Genomic DNA, 20,317 nt, shown 5'->3' on the forward strand with positions numbered 1-20,317 from the left:
GCAGCTCCCAGGGGGTTTCTGTGATCCAAACCGTCACACCTATATAATGCACAGACCCCCTATCGCACACACACACACACACATAGACAAAACCCCAGCAGCTTTATAAACACACCAAACCAAGTTTGCCACGAAATACTTTTTAAAAACCCCACACCTATGTCTTGCACAGACACCTATCTCACACACAAAAACAGCAGCTTTATAAACACACCAAACCAAGTTTGCAACCAAATACTTTTAATAAACCCACATGCATTTAAAAGGCACATGGTTGTTCTGCTCCCCCCCACCCCACGTTTGTTTGGGCCTTCAGGTTAAAGAACAAGCAAAAATGTTAGTTAGTATTATCCCCAAATCCCTATACAACCTGTGTAATACCTGAAGTGGTTTTTCTGTTTGTTTGTTTGGTTTTAATTTAACAGTATGAAGCACAAATATAGTGAAAAATGTTTTTTTACCTTGGCCTAGTTGTGAAATGCAGCTTCAAGTTACTGGTTCCATGCTAAACAGATCACACTGCAATAAAGATAGGCACCATTATTTTGTAACACAGCATGGCCAAAGAGTGGCATTATATAATATATATTGTCAGAGTTAAAAACAGGGAACAAAGCTCCTCCTCTAACAGTCCAGCAGCAACTGGAGAGAGTTTCTGTTGAAAAAGACAGTCTCCAAAATACCTGAGGTTTTTATACCGTCCTAACACTTTGTTTCAAACACATTTCAAAATAGTAGTTAGCAGGTTAATTTAATCACCACAGCTCAGAAATAATAGATACTTAAGGACTTTAGGCAGCCCTCCCCTAGCATTCCCTTTTGCAATCTGGGGTGGGGGTGGGTCTGCACAACTGGGCTTTTTTTTCTTTTAGTTAAAATACGTTTCCAAGTGGGGGCCCTTTGCAGATATCAATGAATGTCTTGGGGCTTGTGTTTTTTAAAACATGTTTCTTTCATGCTTAAAGTTTGGTGGGGGGGGGGGTTCTAGAAAGAATGACCCATAGCATTCCACCAGCTCCTGGGCCATATTTAAACTGTCCAATAGCATCTGTGAATTCCTGAGGTTTTCTTTCATTTCATATTAATCAGAATTCACCATCTTCACCCATCCACCCCCTTACCATGGGTGCACACCCATCAGATTTAACCCTATGACAACAAGAGTGAGTAATCACAGTCACCCTGGCTAATTCAGTGGGGGTGTGGTTAAAACCATTCAGCTCAACAGGATAAGTCAGCTCTATTGTACTCAAATACATGTCTGAACCATCCCTGGGGTTTTTTTGTTTTGTTCTGGGGTTCTTTTGTTTTTTGTTTTATTGTAAACACATTTTTAGGATTTTTCCCTCCCACAACATACAGTTCAGGTTTTTCCTGTAAATGGTTCTCTTTTACACAAAAACACAAGAGCTACGTTCTCACAAACTATTTATTTTTTATTTAAAAAACATACAGCTCCTTGAAAACAAACTAAGATGCTCATTAAAACTTTTAGCTCACTTAAGGGCCAGAGACCTTCTAACAGAAACACAGATAGTCACAAAGTCCTTTTCAATTTTTTTTTTAATTTACAGCTACCCTCACCATTCTCTAACTTAATCCTTTTAGATTTCTTACAAATGGTCTTTTTCTTAAGCAGGGTTCTGTAACTTTTTGTGCGGACTAAACGGTCAATATAACGCTGTAAGCAGCCATCTTCCAGTTTGGTCATTTTCTTTAAAACACGGTCAGGGTCTCCACTGAATTGCACAGCATTTAACAAGGTCACCCCTTGCGCTAAATGTTCTTGGGTCAGGCACAGACATTGCATAGCATAACCTATGGCAATAACAGTGTTTAATAAGCTTTCCAAACACAGCTCAGCACACAGGCCCCGGAACTTGCAGTTTATATCCACTGAAGTCCAAGTCATACTGTCATGGTGCCACTGGGCTGGCGCATCTATGACACAGCCCTCACAATCTTCAAAAAGCTTTTCCCTAAGGCAGTATTTAAGGACAGCATAAACAGCAGCCTGTACAATAGTCCGCGTGACTTTTTTACGCTCACAACGTGGCACTGGCTCAGATAGTTCCATGCCACGCCTCCTGTTAAACACATAGCTGTCATCCTCGGAGTCCACTTCAACAATTTTTATCGGCATTGAGCAAAAACAAGGTGGGCCCAGTTCATCTTTGCTGCTTGATGCAATGCTGTCCGGGCCTCTAGAAAGCTGTTGAGAGATTTTCAGACAAGAAACAAGTTCCCACTGCTTGTTTTTTAGATTCACACAACCCCTGGTTCCTAACCCATTACACCCCATCATCATCTGTCACTTCCTAATCATTCATTTACCTGTGCGACATCTTTTCCGTTCACCTCACCTTCCTCCTCTGGGGGGGTGTCTCACAAGCAGTTGGGTTTCGGTTTGGGTTCCGGCGTATCCATCAACGGCGTAACCTCAATCGCTCCTACCTCCTCCTCGGAACTGTCGCTGAGGTAGCGCTTTCTCCGTGGATGGTCGAAAACTCTTGGGGCTAAAACAAAGTCCGAAGTTCTCATAGGGGTGGTGAAGGAGTCCATGTTTCTACGATTTCTAAAACACACGATCTTGGTAAAAGATGGCCTCTTCTGCCTGACACTAGGACTTATGGGGTGATGGTTCTGTGCTCTGATTGGCAGAGGGCACTGGGAGGAGTTCTTGGAGGAGTCACACCACCCTCTTCTGGGCAGTTCACCCAGTCCCAGAACCTGCCCTATTTTGGTCAAATCTGCTCTTGGGGTGGACCTATGTGTCCAAAACCCATCACAATTGATAGAGGGCGATGGGAGGAGTTCTTAGAGGGGTCACACGAACCACTTCCGGACGGATCACCCCACCCCGGACTTCCTCCTCGTTGGTCAAATCTCCTCTTGGGGGTGGTCCCCAACAGCTGAAACCCAACCTGATTGGTAGAGGGTGGTGGGAGGAGTTCTTAGAGGGGTCACAAGAACCACTTCCGGATGGGTCACCCAGCCCTGAACTCCCCCTGATTGGTTAAATATCCTCTCGGGTGGTCCTATGGGGTGAAACCCATCCTGATTGGTAGAGGACAGTGGGAGGAGCTCTTAGAGGGTCAAATGGGGCAGGACTTCTGGTGAGCGGTGTGCAGAGTTTAGGAGGCCAGGGGGGGGGTTAGACTTTGACTGACAGTCGCGCCTGTATACTACTAAGAGCAGGATGAAGTCCTTCTCGAAGAAGTGGGGGGGGGGTTACTTTGTAAATTATCAGCTTGGTCTGGGACTGCCTCTGCTACTCTCTCAAGCCCCGATGGTACCTCTGTAAATAGAAGAGAACCAGTCTGGGACAGATCTCTGTCCAACAACCTCTGTGAGAAAGGCAGAAGATGAACACACAAAAATATTAGCTTCTCAGCAATGTCCTTGTCATCTTTAATTGCTCACAGGCTTCTGATCTCCATAAAGTGTTTTTAGTGTTTGTCTATGGGTAGGACTTCACTACCGCCGTATCGGCGGGTAGCAATCGATTCTCGGGGATCGACGCGATATATCGATCCTCGAGCGCTCCTGTCAACTCCGGAACGCTACCAACCCGAACGGCAGTAGCAGAGTCAACATGGGGAGCCGCGGATATCGATCCCGCGCCGTGAGGATGGTAGGTAATTCGATATAAGATACTTTGACTTCAGCTATGTTATTCACGTAGCTGAAGTTGCGTATCTTAGATCGATTTTCCCCCATAGTGTAGACCAGCCCCAAATCCCTTCAGTTACTTGCTCTTCACAAGCCATCTCAGCACTTCTACTTTCCCACTTACACGCTACCTGCTGCAATTTAGGCTTCTGTTTACTCCCCACCCTGCCTCTTTTAAACAATTTGTTCATTTCAAATAAACTCTTGCCTCTTGCTATTATTAGTGACTGTCAAAGTTAGACTCAGGACTCACAGTTTGTCAGACCACTCTGTTTTATTAGCACAGCGCTCTGCTAACAACACCCAGATAATGTGAGCACCACGCAAGACACAAACTATCTTATTTATACAGATAAAAGGGTGAGAACTTAACAAGATAACAAAGGAAGCAGAATCAGATAAGTTTACCTGGGCTAGGCATGCATATCTTATTTCCTTACTAACTATTACCGATCGTCTGTTAATGTTTTGCCATTAGCACCATTGTTTATGCCTAATGTTTCTTTTCCTGGCACCTGTATTTCAACATTTCTTATTTCTGCTTAAAGGTACATACACCATTTCTTTAATCCATTCTTATTTTTACAATATAATTCATTTTACTTTCACATGACCTTGCTGGTTAGGAGCTCGCTTCACTACAGAGCCAATGTAAGGAGCTCAAACTCCCCCTCCCTAAGTAAGAGCTGATCCCGCAGTTTGTCCTCGACAGTGATGGGGGGAAGGGAGAATCGGTTTTAAAAGGGAGCTGGGGAGTTTTCTGACAGCCAGGGTCACAAGTTGGGCGAGCCCAGGCCCTGCAGCCGGAGTGAAGGAAATTCTGGCTGCAGCAGCCTTAGTCCTCTCTTGTTCTGTGGATTGGGGCTGTGAGACGTGACACTGGCTCCGCTTGTGGCCTGCAGTTCAGCCTGAGACTCTACGCCAACCCCCCTGCCCACCCTTCTTGGGCTGACTGCCGCCTCTACAGGTATTTAAGCACCAGGCCTGGGATACCTGCTCAGCACCTGGCTGGGTTCTGCCTAGTGAGCAGCTGGCAGGGTCAGCCACTGACAGAAGAGAAAGTTACTCACCTTGCAGTAACTGAGGTTCTTCGAGATGTGTGTCCCTGTGGGGGGTCCACGCTAGGTGACGGTGCAAGGCGTCCGGCGCTGTCGATCGGAGATTTTCGGTAGCAGTGCCTGGTTGGGGCGCATGCACCCAGATGGTATCTCCCGTCTAGTTGGAATCTTCCTGAGTGCATGTGCCCCACACCCTTCTCAGTTCCTTCTCTACCGTGGAGAGTCATCTCAGTACTCCAAAGTAGAGGGGAGGAGGGCGGGGAGTGGAGCACCCACAGGGACACACATCTCGAAGAACCTCAGTTACTGCAAGGTGAGTAACTTTCTCTTCTTCTTCGAGTGCTGTCCCTGTGGGTGCTCCACTCTAGGTGAATGTGTAGCAGTACCCACTATGGTTGGTGGGACTTTGGAGATACGGCAGGGAGTACTGAAGATAGTACTGTATGACCTACTATTGTGTCTGCCGTGGTGTCTTGCGTTAGAGCATAGTGTTTTGCAAACGTGTGTTCAGATGACCATGTAGCCGCTTTGCAGATATCAGGAATGGGAACGTTGTGTAGGAAGGCAATGGATGCCGACATGGCTCTAGTGGAATGAGTTCTAATGCCTTCGGGTGGTTGAAGATTCTTCGCCCGGTAACGGGATCTGATGCAGTCAGAGATCCACTTGGATAGATGTTGTTTAGAGATAGCTGTGCCTTTTGATCTTTCGGCAATGAAAACGAAGAGTCGTGGAGACTTGCAAAATGGTTTAGTCCTGCCTAAATAAAAGGCAATTGCTCGCCTGACATCGAGAGTATGCAGGGTTGCGTCCTATGGAGTTTTGTGAGGTTTGGGGTAGAAAGTAGGTAAATATATAGGTTGGTTGAGGTGGAAGGTTGATACCACCTTAGGAAGAAATTTAGGATGTGGTCTCAAAGTGACTTTATCTTTAGAGAAGATTGTGTATGAAGGGTGGGCCATCAGGGCACTCATTTAACCAACTCTCCTTGCTGATGTTATGGCAACTAGAAAAGCCACCTTCATGGACATATGTAGATCATAGGAGGTAGCCAAGGGCTCAAATGGAGGTCTCATGAGAGCATGAAGAACGAGGTTAAGATTCCATGTAACCATTGTTGAGTGAATCTCAGGGTAGAGATTTTGCAGGCCAGAGAGAAAGCGTTTAATGGTGGGGTGTGTAAAGTGAGTACCCATCCAATAATTCATGGAAGGTGGTAAGCGCGCCAGGTGCACTTTGATGGAGCTTAGCGACAGTCCGTCCTGTTTTAGTTCGAGGAGGTAATCTAGAATATTAGGAAGGGTCACGTTGTTGGGTGCTAAATGTTTATGTGAGCACCAAAGAGCAAAGCGCCTCCATTTCTGAAGGTAGGTTTTACGAGTGGAGTCTCTCCTACTGTGCAAGAGGACATATAGGACTTGCTCGGAACAGGCTAGTTCATGGGTTTGGAACCATGAAGGAACCAGGCTGTGAGGTGGAGCTTCTGGAACTGGGGGTGAAGGACTCGTCCATTGTCCTGGTAAAGGAGGTCTGGCCTGTTGGGGAGAACCCATGGGTGACGGGAGGACATGCGGAGAAGGTAGGAGTACCACGTCTGTCTTGGCCAAGCCGGGGCAATAAGGATGACCTGGGCCTTGTCATCCGCGATCTTCCGAATAACCCTTTGTAGTAGATGGATAGGTGGGAAGGCGTAGAGGAGGTAGCTGTTCCTAGGGATGCAGTCCCGAGTCCCGCCCTGGAGCAAAACAGGGGCCATTTTCGATTTCGGGTCGTGGCGAAGAGCTCTATTGACGGGGTGCCCCAGTGGGAGAAAAGCTGTTGGAGTACTGCGGGGTGCAGCTCCCATTCGTGTTCTGTCGAGAAGTGCCTGCTGAGTGCAGCGGCAGTAGTGTTGTGGCAGCCTGGTAGGTAGGAGGCGATGATCTGTATTTGATGTTGTATGCACCAATTCCATAGTCGAATGGCTTCCATGCAGAGGGAATGTGAGTGGGCTCCCCCTTGTCTGTTTATGTAATACATACATGCTATGTTGTCTGTTAAGACTCGCAGGTATTTGTTCTTTATGAGGGGAAGAAAGTGAAGGCATGCTCTCCTCACTGCTCTGAGCTCTAGGAGATTTATGTGTAGATGCGTCTCTGATGGAGACCACCAGTCTTGTGGCCTGTGATGAATAGAGAGTGTGCGTATGAGCTGTGTGATAGCGAGGAATCTGTTGTATGGGAGCGAGGCCCTGCTCTGGGTTGAGTCGAGATGAGCTCCAATGAACTCTATCTGTTGCATGGGTATCAGGGTGGATTTTGGATGTTTATTTGGAGACCTAGGCTGTGACAGAGGGAGATGGCGAGACGCGCGGCTTGAAGTGTGTCGCTATAGGAGTCGCCCTTGATGAGGCAATCATCCAGGTAGGGGAAAAGTGTGACCCCATGTTTGCGGAGGTGAGCCACAACGACGGCTAGGGTCTTGGAAAAAACTCTTGGAGCCATGGAAAGTCTGAAAGGAAGAACTCTGTATTGAAAATGATCCTGACCGATTGTGAATCGTAGGAAGTGTCTGTGAGCTGGATGAATTGATATGTGGAAGTAAGCATCTTGTAGGTCGAGGGCTGTGAACCAGTCCCCTTGATCCAATGCAGGTATTACTGTGCCCAGTGTGACCATCTTGAATCTTTGTATCCTCACAAATTTGTTCAGTCAGCGTAGGTCTAGTATAGGCCTCCATCCTCCGGTCTCTTTCTGCGTTAGAAAGTATTGGGAGTAGAAACTTGTCCTCTGGTGTTGCAGATGCACAGGCTCCACTGCACCTAGCTGCAGAAGGTGAGCCACTTCTGTGCGAAGTAATTGCTCGTGAGAAGGGTAGGATATAAAAGGGATGGAGTAACCAGTCTGAACTATTTCAAGGACCCAGCGGTCCTGTGTGATCCGCTGCCAGGCATGTTGGAAATACTGGAGGCGGTGGCCAAATGGACAAGTAAGTGGTGGAATCAAAGGGTGGTCGTGCAGACCCTCGACCAATGCTTCAAAACTGTTGTTTATTGCCCTGTGGACGGAGAGTGGTTGCTTGACTTCGGTTTTGTCTGGATTGAGGGCGATAGTACTGATGTGTGCGTGGTCTTTGGTAGGGTTGGTATCGCTGTCTCCTGGGAAGAGATGGGTGAATGCCCAGGGTGCGCAATGTCGCTCTGGAATCCTTCATGGTGTGGAGGAGTTCATCTTTTTTTTTTATATATATATATATATATTTGGGGGGGGGAAGAAGAGTTTGTCCTTATCAAAGGGGAGATCCTCCACTTTAGTCTGTAGTTCTTTAGGAATGCCTGACGCAGAGAGCCATGAGGCTCTGCGCATAACCACAGCAGTTGCAGTAGTACAGGCTGCTGTGTCCGCCGTGTCTAAAGATGCCTGTAGGGCCATTCTGGAGATCAGTTGTCCCTCAGACAGGATTGATTTGAAGTCTGCTCTTCTGTCCTCTGGTATGTAGGAGGCAAATCGAAAAGCTTATTGTAATTATCAAAATCATAGCTGGCGAGGAGGGCAGAATAGTTAGCAATCCTGAACTATAGCGTAGAGGATGTATAAACTTTGCGGCCCAGGATATCAAGGCGTCTAAGGTCTTTGTCTTGAGGAGTGGGTCGATATTGTGACTGTTTGGTCCTCTGTGCAAGTGCATTGATGACAATAGAGTTCGGTGGTGGATGAGAAAATAGGAAGTCTGCGTCCTTTGCAGGAATGTAGTATTTACGTTCAGCCTTCTTGCAAGTTGGTACCAGAGAAGCTGGGGTTTGCCAGAGAGTGTCAGCTGGCTCCATGGGTGCCTCATTTATAGGGAGCACGATTTTCGAGGGCGCAGATGGTTGAAGGATTTTAAGGAGTTTGTGTTGCTTCTTCTGAACCTCTTCCAAGGGAATATCCTGGCTGAGTGCAACCCTCCTAAAAGGTTCTTGGAACTGTTTGCAGTCGTCCATGGTCTGTGGAGGTGAAGGGAGGATGGCTTCATCTGAGACTAGTGGAGAGCTAAGATTAGGCGAGTCAGGATATGGTGCGTAACTCCCAGAGTCAGGAGGGGGCTCAGGCACCCTAGAAGTGGATGGAGCAGGAGATTGAGGCACAGACGGAGGATGATTGGTAGGAGGATGTTGCCACGGGTACCATTGAGGCCAAGGCATAGGATAGGAGAACCCAGGTGCCACCCACAGGGGGAGGCAAAGTAAGGAAACTGAGGCTGCTGAACTTGATCCGTGACCTGAGGTGGTAAAGGTGCCTGTGGAAGAGAAGCAGGAGGGGAGAACTCCGCTTGCTGCTGTAGCTCAAGGTCACCATCAGTGAGAGCCAGTTCAGGAGAAAGTGGCGGTTCAAGAAAAGAGTCCTCTGTATCTAGGAGCGGAGTGAGGCTCAAGTGGCACTAAAAGGTCACTTTGAGTAAGAAACTGTTGCTACTGCTCCCTAGGCTGAGCTAAGCTTGCTCTCTGCTGTAGCTCGTTAGTAGTGAGTTTAGAGGTGCCCTGTAGGGGTCTGCTGCTGGTGCGCGGGTACAAGAGTGGCTGGGTGCAGACGCTTTTCGCCCTGCCGAGGCTGATCGCGCTGTCGGCACCGCAGCTATTTTCACTGCTGAGGCACAGCGCGCTGGCTGGACCACGGCTGCTTTTAGCGCTGAAACTGACAGCGCTTTGAGTGGCTTTGTCAATTTCACTGCCGGTGCCGAACGCTCACTGCTGAGGCAGAGCGCGCTGGCGGGACCACGGCTGCTTTTAGCGCTGAAACTGACAGCGCTGTGAGTGCCTTTGTCAATTTCACTGCCGGTGCCTAAAGCGCTGCCGGCACCGCAGCCGTTGTCGGTGCCGAGGTGGAACGCGGTGCCGGTGCTGCGGCTGTTCGCGGTGCCAAGGAGGACTGAAGTGTCCGCGCCGTGGTCGTTTGTGGCGCTGAGGGGACCGAATTAAGAAGTACCTTCCCGGCGCGGGAGGTAGGGTCCCTGCCTCTGTGCTCTGTCAGAGCCGTTGCTGAGGCATTAGAGGAGGCTGAGGCAGCTGTCTTTCCTGCTGTCAGCACAGAGGGTAGGGATCTCGCAGGAGACCCCCTACCCTTGTCAGTCTCTCTTCTGTGAGACTGTTGCGCTTCGTGCCTCTGCTCCAGGGAGGGTGAAGCGACGCTCCCCGCCGGTTCCGCTCTGGCTGGGGAGGATGTGGGAGTGGGTTTAACTTTCCCCATCTCCAAAAGCGGCTGTGGGGATTTCTCCATGAGAAGTATTTCAAGCCGCAGGTCTCTGTCGCGCCGAGCCCTCGACTCGAGGCTCATACAGTGGAGGCACTTTGCGGGGATGTAGGCTTCCGCGAGGCACTTCACACAATGTGAGTGCCCATCCAACCTTGGTATGGAGTCCTGCCAGAAAACACACCTCTTGAATCCTGAAGCCCCTGGCATTGTAAATTAGAAATGGCAGGGGAGAGTGTCTCAGTGAGAGACAAGTCTGAAGTGATTTTTTTTTTAAACTAAGTAACTAACTATGTAACTATACTAAAGGAAGGGAAACAACTGGGAAGTAATTAATAATTATTTCTATGTTCTTTGTTACTGTTTCCTATAGATACCAGGGAAGAGAAGGCAGCACTGCTCCGAGTCCCGTCTTCAGCCGAGGATGGTTGAGAAGGAACTGAGGAGGGTGTGGGGCGCACGCACTCAGGAAGATTCCAACTAGACGGGAGATACCATCTGGGTGCATGCGCCCCAACCAGGCACTGCTACCGAAAATCTCTGATCGACAGCGCCGGGACGCACCATCACCTAGAGTGGAGCACCCACAGGGACAGCACTCGAAGAAGAACTAATGCCCGTGATGCGCGGGAGGGGTTGGACTGCACACTCCAGCCCTGGGATGTGTTTCCTCAGCACCTGGCTCTGTTTCCTCAGCTCTGGCACAGCCCTTTGGGGCATGATCAGCTGTTGAAGGCAGGGAGGCTCAGAGCTAGAATTTCATATCCCCATGAGCATAGCTGGGGCTGGGACGGGGTGGGGGGGTCAGCTGTTCTGTGCGTGCAGGAGCTCTTGGAGCTGCCACTTGCAGGGGGCTGGCAGCAATCCTTGGGAAAGATGGTTAGTGCTGGGTCTGCAACATGACTTCCTGGCATATACCAAGCTGGGTTCTGCAGAATTAGCACCAAATAAGGCTTGGATCAACCCCCAGCCTCGCCCTTGGCTGGGGCGGCTCAGAGTCCCTGCCGGCGGCACCGCAGCTCTGGAGGGAGTAGGGGGAAAGTCTCCTCCAGCAGCCGGGTCTCCCATGGGAGGTTGTTTCCCTCCCTCTTGTGGAGTCCACCCCCTCCCTGCTTGCCACTGCCCCCAGCCTGCCAGGAACAACTCACTTCTGACTCCCAGACCCTGCTGACCAGCCATGGCTCCTGCCCAGGCCAGGATGGCAACACCTCACGGGGCAGGGAGGTTCACACTATGGCTGGGGAGAGGATACCCCAGAACCAGCCCCGAGGGTTTTCTCCCTGCTCCTACACTCTACAGGTCACTCCAACTGGGTTCTGGCTCCCAGCCACCATGTGATGTGGCTGCTGCCCCCTGCCCATAGAACCCCTCCCCGATTTCCCCCCGCCCCTTCTCCCAGCACAGCACTACCCCTCAGCTGGGACTTACAGCAGGGCGGGCGGTCCAAGCCTCCTGCTCTTCTCCAGCTTCACTTGTCCATCATGTATCCCAGGGGAGGCAGGCAGGGGGCAGTTTTGCCTGGGAGAGGAAGGAACATGAGATTCTTTGAAAGCGCTGCAGCTTTAAGCACCAGAGAGGCAAAGGGCTCCTCAGATTTTCAGCCTTCAGTAAAATGTGGCAGCCCTTACAGAGACAAGCAAGAAACTGCCTGGAGACACAGAATGGCTCCCCTGAAGTCACAAACCTTTGCTAACCTGTCACCACCTGCTGGCGAAGGAAGCTGCACACCATTCACTGCTCCTGGTCTGGCCACACAAACGCGCTTGGCAGCTTCACTGAGTCAAGACAGCACTCGCCAGATGTTCTGGCTCCCTCGAAAGTACTCCAATGACCCAGCTTTGCAGGGCAAAGCTGAGGGGGTTTTTTTGTTTCTTTTTTGGGGGTGTGTGCGCGTGCAACAGCCTCCGAACTCAAAGAATGGGAGGAGATGGACGAATGACTCAGCTGAACCGAAGCCTGTGGGCTGCACTTCCACACGCACATCTTTTTTGGATTTTTTTAAAGCTGCAGTTCCAGAGGAATGTGTTGGGGGAAGTTCTGGGTTATACGGGCAGTCAGACGAGATTCTAAGGCCAGAAGCGATGGCTGTGCTCTATGACCCTTGCTTGCTGACATCCCCCAGTTCAGAGTCCAAAAGGGAAGAGTTCAAAGGGAGGCTCAAAGCACTGTTGAAAACCAGTCTGGCTATCCAGTACCTTAGAGCACAGACATTGCCACTATTTGCATCTCTTGGATTCCCCACTTATTATGAATGGACTTACAGTCTGTATTCAGTGCTCCTTAGCATGGGGCTTGGGATACCCAATGACAGCTGGCTGAGCTTTTCTGGTAGTTCCACCTGTGTATTTATACAACCCAATTACCTCATGGGGCTTCCTCACCCAACGGCAAGAGACAGAAATCAGGGAGGAAAAACTATTAAACTGTTCCACAAAATACCGAGCCATATAAAGTGCAGTGTTACCACTGAGGCTAAAAAAAATTCAAGGTTCACGTCACAGTGGCTGCGTGTTTAGTGGCCTAAACACCATGACTGCGGATGTGATAGACCTCAACCTCGAAGCACTGGATGTAGGCAAAGGGAGTGCTGAAGACAGCTCTAAATCAACAGAGAATCAGGCTAAAGACAACTGTTAATGTGTTAAGGAACCAAAAAGGATTGATTTGTTATTTAACAGCCCTGCTGCTAACAAGATGGAGGGAGAGAGTTGGGGTGTTTTTTTGGACATTTCCACTGGCTGGTAAATTGTATTATCCCATTTCCCAGACTGACTCAAGGGGTGGGGGGGTCAACCCCTTCCCCCAGCAGCTTTAGTGGAACTGAAATTTACAGGGCTGATAACTTCCTTATTTGTTCTGATCTATAGCAGCTAGGATGACCTCCCAACTCCAGGGGAAGAAGTGGCTAATTATTGTCTCTCCGCCACCACAAAATGTTGCAACTGCTACAAAATAAAGGGAGTTTCACACCTCTGAACAGGGACTGGGAATTGCTTACAAATTAGTGTCTGGAATCCAGAGGCGATACCCTTTAATTTATCTGCTAGGGTAAGTCAAACATTGGTCATTTGTGAGTGTCCTAAACAGAGATCAAACTTCCAGGTTTACTATCTTCTCCCACCACCTCTAATTCTGTTTTTATTAAAGGAGTGATTTCCTCAGATGCATCTTCCTCCCTTCCCTCTGGAGAGTGTGTGTCAAAATCTCATTGTGTATGATCAAGAAGGAAGAAGAATCTATACACAATGATTAGCCCTGATATTTTAATGGAAATACTGCACTACAGTCAAGTTTACAACATTTGTATAGAAATCATCACATGGATAGGTGGCCAAGGATCACATTACAGAATACAAAAAGCAATTTAAAGTAAAAAGAAATCTTTGCTATTGTACAGGCTGGGATCAGAGCTTGGAGCTCAGAAGTCAGACATCGGGAGGGATGAAAGCTGTAGGTGAATACCCTGCTGCAGGAGGAGATCTTGTTTTATTAGGTTTTTTTCCTAGGTACCTTGAACAACAGGAATCCCGCCATGTTAACCCCATTCCGCTCAAACAACATGCAGGCACAGATTCTTGGACAAAACACCCACAAAGCAGCAGCAGCTGTTACTTCCAAGCTGGTAAAGTCTAAATTATCCAGACTTCCACTTCCAGATCAGCTTTAACATACATTGAAAAGAAACACCTGAGGGTTGGGTGAGGCGCAGGGGAGTGTGTGTAAAACCTTTGAAATGGAAGAGGACACAATAAAACCCCCTTCCTGGAACAGAGTTCAGAAGAGGACTTGGAAAAGCAGCAAAGCTGCATTCACAGCTCTCCAGCTGAGACAACGGAAGCTCTTCGGGCACAACTGGCAGCATTGTTTTGTGCAAGGAAAAGATGCCTCTTCTGAGGAGGAGAGACAGTGCAGTTGGGTCTGTCGTGGCTTACGAAGTCCATGCCAACTTGTCTGAAAACCAAAATCTTCCAATGCTTAAATATATGCCAGCACTAAACTTCTATGCTTAAAAAAATATATATCCCATTTGTGGATTTCACTAGTGAAATGCGTCACACAGCCTACCCGCCTTGCCACTCTCTCTTTCTCACACACACACACACACGCTCTAATGAAATACTGGTTTGGTACTTAGGATATTTTCTCCAATACTGAGAGGGAAAATACATAAGCACAATCAACCCCAGCTAGGTAGCTCAGCAACACATCCCAAAAGCAAAGGTTCTCTGAGCTGGAAGACCAGGTGGATAAAAATTACCCACCCAAAAAAATAATAAAAAAAAAATTAAAAGTGAAGATATATAAATATATATTATATAACAGGCTGCTTAGAACATGGTCATGTTCACCACAAAACACATACATTGAGGGGAGAAGGCAGAGGCAGATTGTGAAACCAATAATAAAATGGTCAAATGTCCCCTCTCCGCACTGCAAACTGCATGCTGCATGGTGCCTTTCAGAACAGGAACAGGGCCGTGGGTGAGCGAGTGTCTTCCTCAATAAGAACCAAGACGTATTTTTATTTACAAAAGAGAGAAAAGTTTCCACACAAAAGCACTACAATGATAACTCCCTTTGGTAAAAAGTGTAATAAATGGCTCCATAGGTCTGTTTGTAGGTACTAACTCTCAAGCCACCTGGTACTATGGTACACAAGAAGCTGGTACAGTTATGCTAGCACATCAAGCAAACTTTCTTTAATAAAAAACAACAAAAAAATTGACAATATGTACATTTATTTACAAAAAGGAAGGGGAACATGTTAAAATTGTGTTGTTTCTGCTGTGTGTGCGTATGTGTGTGAAAAGCTGGTGCATGGCACTAGGAAAGACTAGTAAAGAAGCAGGTACAAAACAATCCCACTGGCACTAGAAAGGACAGTTCTGAACTGGCTGAATCAGGAGTCCAGCAGGGTGAAGGAGGGAGGAGTCGAGGGTCCGATCCAGGAGACGGTGTTTTCGACAGCTGGACTGCACAGATGGGTGACCCCGGGTGAGATCCTGGCAAACCTGCAGCAGCCTAACAGAGGAGAATCCAGTTGTGATAGGCACCTCTGGGTTTCACGACATATCTGAGCATGTAACTTTAAATGCACCACTCTGGTCAGGATGTATGCAACATCCAGTTCTCTTCCCTTGAAGCTCAGGCCATTGAGGAGTCTCAAAACTGCTGGTGCGTACGAGTTAGCTGCATTTCCCTAGGATCACTCAGTTCTGAAAAGGGTCCTTCCCTCCACAGTGCACGCTGAAGTCAGAAGCCTGTTGGCAACAGTTCCAGCTTAGGTTTGTAGAGATCCATTTTTCTAAACCGAATCCCACTGGTGACAGGCTGTACCAGCTGCACACTAGTCAACTGGCCATGTTATGGAGATACACAGTGAAGGGAGAAAGGCATCTTCCTTGTTTCCTTGATAGACAGACAGACAGACAGACAGACAGACAGACACACACACACACCACCCCTCCCCACACACATGATCTTCCCTCATTCAGGGACTTTACGGTGTCTTGAATATTGTGCCATATTTGAGACGGCACTTGTTAATGCTCACAAAGTGCAGAGTCTCTGTATCACAGGTAGTGGTACAGGACACCAAAGCCTCCAACCCTTCTTGTTTGTCTCAGCTGCCATTTCTGGGTCACATGCTCCTTGGTCCATCTGTCCACCCAGGCTTGGAACCGCTGGTGCAGCCGCTTGCTCACTCTTTCATGGGACTACAGAAATGAGAGAGACAAAAAAATAAAAGGCTACAGCCACCAACATTCAGGATCACAAAACGCTTAAAAAGCAAAAACAAATCCACTTCCCTAGGCCAACAGATTTGGGATGTTTAGCTCTGCCGGGGAACTGGCAATACAAACACTGACCTTGCCGACTGACCAAGGGAAAGCCTCAGTAAATTGGAGGCAGTGTCTGAACAAGCAGTATATTTTATTACATAGATTCAACACTGTGTTAATGAGCAAAACAGGGACACACAAAAGTACATGGGCATCAGAACAGAATTAAATACTCAATAGAAGTAACTTCCAGAAGTTTCTGACGTGACTGCTTGATTATAACCCTAATGCTGCAATAATGCTAAGCTTCTCCTATCTTTTCCCCGATTAATGGCAGTATCAGGTGATGCAAGACTATAGTCAGCCTTCAATGCAGGTGTTTATTAAAAAAACAATACAGAAACAGTCTCATGTGCATGCAAGAATTCCAGCTGGATTAGAAGAGAAGGATGCTGAGATGGATAGATTTGTTCCCAACCTCTCACAGCACATGCGTACATACACACAGCACCCCACTAAAATAAAGTTATTTTGAGACTGAAACAGAGCCTAAGAAATTGCAAACTAAAAAGGAATCTCAGTAAAGTTATGAGTAATTTATAAAGGCTTAGTTGAAGTTTAACACCGACTTAATCACAGTGGTCAGTCCCAGTAACTACTATACATACTCCCATAGCTGTGCTATTCTGTTACAACCAGAACTTCTGAGTCCTGGGAAAATGTGCATTGTGACATTTCCAGGGTGGACTGATTTAAATCAGCTTTTCCATTTGTATTTCAGCTATTTTTTTAAAGTAAGATGCACTCATTAGTTGATATAACCATTAAAACTCTTTGACTTACAACTAAATAAACACTTTACGGTAGATTCGGTACATCTGTTTGCTACCTAGAAGTGTACACCACAACTATATACATTTAAGCAATTATATAGCTTAATAGTTTCAGATTCTTATTAACCAAACACTTTTAGTATGTTAGAAAATGGTCAATGATATATTGCTTATTTACTAGATAATTAACTTTTTGCTCAGATTTTGTGTCAATCTGCTTTAGAATGGTAACTGGAATTTAAACAAACAAAGCAGTATATAAAATACATTTGCATTAGACAAGACAACCTTAAATGTTATAGACACAAACTTCTCTTATCAAAAGATGCTTCACATTGACAATTAAATAATTTATTCAATAGAGGGATTAACTGTAGTCAGTGAATTAAACTGATCATTTCAGGTTGGTCTGGGAAAATTTTCAAATATGCCTAAGTGAAAGTAACTGGGGCTTAAATTTCCAGTCTCGCCTATGTCTCTTGAAAAGAAGACAATCTCCTAAATTACCTAGGCTAACCAACTGTACCATATTTTTGAAACTTGACCTCAAAAGTTAGATGCCTTCCCTGACTTTCTTTATATAGAAAAGAAGCCTTTAATTCAAAGTGCGTTTTTTTGTTTTTGTTTTTTAAGAGAGGGTCATGGATTCAGCATATTTATTTGTTATTTAAATGTCTTATATTAATCTTCTAAGTTTAGGCCTCAACATATTTGTATTAAATTCTGATTTCATTTTAAACTGGTTCATTTTTAAAAAGAAAAACTTATAAGTAACAAAAATTTTAAAAGGAATTTTATTTAATTAAAAAAATAAAGTCTTCCAATGTTTATCCACCCTGGACCTTTCTGTAATTATGACATCACTGCGGCTATCCTAGTCACAAACCCAGCGCTTTCAAGCAGCTGGTACATTCGTTTGCAGTGCTCCCCTGCCCGGGAGCAACCCTGACTCCCACTCTCAGTGACTGCAGGGACAAGGCACAGCTCCTTGATGAGATGAGCTTGGAGGGCCATGTCAGAACACGTGTCAGCATTTCAGTTCTTTGCTATCCCCCTTTTTAGGCCCACCGCGACAAGGGGGTTAGCAACCAATGTGAGGTGCCCCTAGGCAAGAAACCAAGGAGTAAAAGGATGCTAACAGCTGCCGACTCTAACAGGAGAATTTGGGAAATGGAGGGGGAGGAAAGGGAGGGTTACATCTCAGGAGCATTCAGAGGAAGTTTACAGAGTCCAGTGGACGAAACCATGTCATGTCCCGTCCTCAAAGCAATAGGAAGAGTGTTAAATGTTACAGGAGAACAACACCCCTCCCACCCCAGAAACGTTCTCTGACTCTCCCCAGACACCCTTTGGGAGCAAGAAGTTCAGGGAAACACCAGCTGCTCGTCCCATTCCCTTCACTCAACTCCTACCTGCTGAGCACGCAGCAGAGTGGTCCTCCTGTACATGTAATCCTCCGATTTGATCACGTACACCATCTTATAGGAGTTCAGTTTGAATTTACACTCCAGCTTGTCCAAGCTCTCCACATTCTCCATGGACTTCTTACTGTTTCCCTCCTTCCCTTCCTTCTCCTGCTGCTCCCGACCACACTGACACTTACGGATCTGCCTCAGGTTCCTGTAAACCAGAGAATCCCTGTTGGGATTAGTGCTCATCCTCTGCCCACTAGGCTGGACATATCTGGTGGCTCCAGGCCAGCCCTTCGGAACCCAAAGTATTGCTCAGAGTGGAATGGTCACAAATTAAAGTCCTTTAGGCTCATGTGCCTACCATGAGCCAACACAACTGATCTCAGCTGTTTATGGAGAGTGGGGCCTTTCACAGCTATTTCACAACCAACTCCCTGCTAGTGAAAAGTACTGACTCAGCACCTCCCGCACTCAGCTAGACGGCTTCTGTAAGCAAAGACATGATTGCCAAAAAAAAAAAAAGGGGGGGGGGCTTGTGACTCCCCAAACCTCTGACCTCCCTGCTGCCTGTGGCCTATGCCCCCTCTCAGTCACTGGAGAGCAGGAGCCCAGGGTAGGCTCTTGGAATAAACAGCAGCACTGTGTCTCTATATGCTACTCCCAGGTTAACGTCTTCTAAAGTGGCCGAGTACTAAAAACAAGAGACTGCAACAGCCAACACTGTGACGGAGTAAGATCTTTCTCCCTCTGCTGACATGGATACTTCTGGCCTGTGTGTCACTTTTCACAGCCACAGCTTGTTCACTCACCTGGGCAGGAAAACCGGCTCCTGGGCCAGGTGTTCCCGAAGTTCGGGAGAGGTAGAATCAGAGCTGACGTACTGCTCTACGTAGTCTGACCAACGCTGAAATTGGGCACAGAACACAAGGGGTTAACCAACATCTGCCAAATCAAACAATTCAAACCCAACTCTGATGGGTCTCACCCACTTGCTCAGGGTCTAACTGATCTCCACATTTGGGGTCAGGAAAGAATTTTCCCCTCAGGTAAGATTGGCAGAGACCCTGGAGGGGTTTTGCCTTCTCTGCAGCATGGGGCATAGATCACTTGCTGAACTAGTGCAAATGGTGGATTCTCTGTAACCTGAAGTCTTTAAATCAGCCAGAGGTTAGAGGCCTACTACAGGAGGGGGATAGGTGAGGTTCTGTGGCCGGAAATGTGCAGGTCAGACTAGATGATCATGAGGGTCCCTTCTGGTCTTAAAGTCTACGTCAGTGAGATGATCACAATGGTTCCGTCTAGCTTTGGAATTGATGCATCTCTGCAGCCATTTCTAGCAACCTCCCAACAATCCTCCCCATCCCCACTGCTCAAACTAATCCTTCACATGCACTGTCTCTTCCAGTCTCACAGGGCTCCTGGGGCCACGGAGTCTCCACCTGCAGGGGGGGGGGTCCTCTGCTTGCCAGACTCTGATTGTGTAATGACATGGTTGCGGCTTGTTTTCTCTGGTTATTGACAAATGGCATAATGCAGACTGGCTGGGTGCAGCAGGGCCATGGCCCAGGGCACTATGGGCATCCTTCCTCCTACCAGCCTCGGTGGAAGCAGGATGCGCAGGGGAGGAAAACGGATTGGGTCCCATTTGTTATTATCAACACCAAGAGCACCACCTATTAATATGGAGTCCCCAGGGCCTCTAGGGCTTGTAACAAAACCAACCCACAATGAAACCTGCTGAGGAGTCAGATCAGAAAGCAGGAACACCACCTTTTAAAACCCACCTGACAGAGGGTGTTACAATGAACCCAACCCACTTGGCAGGAAAAGCCTCTAAGTACAAATCACTCCTCACCTGCATAGTATCTCATGGCATCCTCCACAACCAGCTGGATACAACTGCCCGGCAACACGTCATGGAACTGAGTCAGGAGCAGCAGCCTGAGCACGAGGGACCGAGGCAAGAACCAGAAGACAGCTATGGATTAGTATCACTATGAAGGAACTATGCCACCCTCATTCTAGAGGACAAAGCCCTTTGTATCTTGCTGACGGCTGACGGGGACTGCCACAGCCAGGCAGTTCTCACATGCACATGGTAACTGTGGCCTTCTGGCTTCAGGTCCCCACTTTCATTCCATCCATCAAAAACGTGAGTTCTGCCAGACCCTGCTCTGCTGCTATTGGAGACAAGAGAGAGTGCAGCCAGCTCGAAGGCCCTGCGCTCTCTTAGCAGTCACCTGAACCAGGTATTCCTAGTCTTGTTCTGGGAGGATTCCCTGGGCACAGGTTTGGGAATTCACAGAAACAAATATACTTGTTCCTTCAATTCCCTGCTTTGGCAGCAACCTT

The 20,317-nt window shown here is 47.5% G+C and overlaps 1 protein-coding gene and 1 pseudogene across 1 annotated transcript in view; one reads left to right on the top strand and one right to left on the bottom strand.

Annotated features, from left to right (window-relative positions):
- The window catches only part of LOC120373414 (maestro heat-like repeat-containing protein family member 1), a 59,783-nt gene extending 49,433 nt beyond the window's left edge, over positions 1-10,350 (top strand). Inside the window, exon 42 of the mRNA XM_039491812.1 lies at positions 10,311-10,350. The gene's annotated coding sequence lies outside the window, so the exon portion shown is untranslated. The remainder of the gene's footprint in view (positions 1-10,310) is intronic.
- Positions 10,351-15,550: 5,200 nt separating this feature from the next.
- The window catches only part of LOC120373116, a 66,061-nt pseudogene continuing 61,294 nt past the window's right edge, over positions 15,551-20,317 (bottom strand).

Source organism: Mauremys reevesii, linkage group 10 (assembly GCF_016161935.1).
Source record: "Mauremys reevesii isolate NIE-2019 linkage group 10, ASM1616193v1, whole genome shotgun sequence".
In the NCBI taxonomy this organism is placed as follows: Eukaryota; Metazoa; Chordata; order Testudines; family Geoemydidae; genus Mauremys; species Mauremys reevesii.